Consider the following 2,506-nt stretch of genomic DNA (forward strand, 5'->3'; position numbering starts at 1 on the left):
TGCAGAGAATGCAGAATGTTACAGATATTTGACCAAAGTTTAATATAAAATAGGAGAATTACATTGATCTTGCTCCTGAATTTACCCGTGATATGCACTTTCAGCATCTGGTAGAAAGTCGTGTGCTGATGGCAGCCAAGCAATGTATAATATAATGCTACCCACGCAGGCCTAACTATTATGTACATGCGCTGAATGTCTGATCATGTAGATGGGATTAATTGAGCCTGGTCTATATTTTGTATAAGTTGTAAAATGTTGAGAAAAAAAATAAATTATGATTTAGATATATAGAATCTATATTATTAGATCAGTGTTTTGGATTTTTATCACTGGACCCCTCTTATCATTATTAAATCTAGGCCTGGCAATGCCTGTCATAGAAATGTGCACATCTCAAAAAGAGCCAAAGGTTATTAGGTTGGAATGCAATGTTTTCCTTTCTCCAAACATAACGTTTCTCATTTAAACCAAAAAGTTCTATTTTCGTCTCATCCATCCACAAAACATTTTTCCAATAGCCTTCTGGCTTGTCCAAGTGATCTTTAGAAACTACAGATGAGCAGCAATGTTCTTTTTGGAGAACAGTGGCTTTCTCCTTGCAACCCTGCCATGCACACCATTGTTGTGAACATTAGCCAATGTGAGAGAGGCCTTCAGTTGCTTAGAAGTTACCCTGGGGTCCTTTGTGACCTCGCTGACTATTACACACTTTGCTCTTGGAATGATCTTTGTTGGTCGACCACTCCTGGGGAGAGTAGCAACGGTCTTGAATTTCCTTCATTTATACACAGTCTGTCTGAGTGTGGATTGATGGAGTCCAAACGATTTAGAGATGGTTTTGTAATCTTTTCTAGCCTGACTAAATAAAATAAAAATTGACAGCTACTTTTCTGGAAAATGCCTGAGTTCTCACCAATGGCCAAAGCACTTCAAAGGTGGCCTTTATGCACCAAGGCTGTCCCATATGGGCTAGTGGTCAGGATTCCTGGCTTTCACCCAGGTGGCCTGGGTTCAACTCCCAGTATGGGAATGTTTCTTTGTTGTATCACTCTAGTTGCAAGTCACATGACCTTGAGTGAAATCTTCATTCTATAGGCTCTTGCTTTCATGAGTCCTTTTGGTGTCATGATGGGACAATAAGTCTGATGACAGTGCAGAAGATTCCAGGATTCACTCCTGGCTTACTCAGCTTAGCTCTCTCTTACCCCATCTAAGGTCCTGGGCCTGGCTGTTTGTTAACTCCAACAAAGCACAAAGGCTGTACTCTGAATCTGACCACAGCAGCCGGTGTTCAGCATTACAGCTATTTTTTAACACTGTAGGCTCAAACCTGTACAGAGGGAAAGGGTAAGCATCCGGGTTTTCACTACACCAGACCAAATGGGTGCCAGTGCATCCAGCTGTTCTTCCAACATCTGATGTAGGGGCAGCTGCCATGCCTGTAACCATAGTAACCCTTTCACAGTACAGTTTAAACACACCAATCTCTGTACTCGATGCCATGTTCTATCTCTGCCCATTCTTCTGACTCCCCATAACGGTATTGGACAGAGACGATGCCAGATACCAAATACAGTGATGTCATGACTGCTTTAAACCCGTGGCGGCACCGAAATTCTGTCTCTCTGGCGGTGGATCCCCTCTCTGGTGGTGGATTCCATACTTGAAAGAGAGAAGCCGTGCATTGGCGGTACAGAAGGACAGAGAACAAAGAACCAGCTATTGATACCAGACTTTAGCCAAAGTTCAATGTATTTGACCTTCGCAGAGTTGTAATAATAATTGAACCAGTTAGTTACTGCAGCCCACGCAGTGTTTCAAAGAGAAAAGGCAACTGGATTCCTTTTCCCTTTTTCAATGTCGATGAACTAAAAACAAGATTCCTTCTAGATCAGGGGTGTCCAAACTGATCCATAAAGGGCCGTGTGGCTGCAGGTTTTCATTCCAGCCATGCAGCAGCACACCTGACTTGGCTCATTCAATCAACTGAACTGTCTTCACATAGTCAGTGTTTTTTGTCCTGCCTGCCTCGTTTTTTGTCAAGTTTTTTGTCTCTTTTTTCCTGGATTATTTTGCTATTTGTTTTTTCTATACTGTTTGTATACCCTTTTTGCCATGCCCTCTCCCTGGATTAAATCTCATTATTTATTGGATTACTGTCGGTGTGTTCTGCTTCTGGATCCTAATCTCAACACACCTCCACCACCCCTAACATATACAGTGGGGAAAAAAGTATTTAGTCAGTCACCAATTGTGCAAGTTCTCCCACTTAAAAAGATGAGAGAGGCCTGTAATTTTCATCATAGTTATACCTCAACTATGAGAGACAAAATAAGAAAAAAAAATCCAGAAAATCACATTGTCTGATTTTTAAAGAATTTATTTGCAAATTATGGTGGAAAATAAGTATTTGGTCAATAACAAAAGTTCATCTCAATACTTTGTTATATACCCTTTGTTGGCAATGACAGAGGTCAAACGTTTTCTGTAAGTCTTCACAAGG

The 2,506-nt window shown here is 41.0% G+C and overlaps 1 non-coding gene across 1 annotated transcript; it reads left to right on the top strand.

Annotated features, from left to right (window-relative positions):
* The first annotated feature begins 961 nt into the window (after positions 1-961).
* Positions 962-1,033, top strand: trnae-uuc (transfer RNA glutamic acid (anticodon UUC)). The gene has a single exon. It is a non-coding gene; the product is annotated as a tRNA-Glu (tRNA).
* Positions 1,034-2,506: the final 1,473 nt, after the last annotated feature.

This window comes from Neoarius graeffei, chromosome 19 (assembly GCF_027579695.1).
Source record: "Neoarius graeffei isolate fNeoGra1 chromosome 19, fNeoGra1.pri, whole genome shotgun sequence".
Classification (NCBI taxonomy): Eukaryota; Metazoa; Chordata; class Actinopteri; order Siluriformes; family Ariidae; genus Neoarius; species Neoarius graeffei.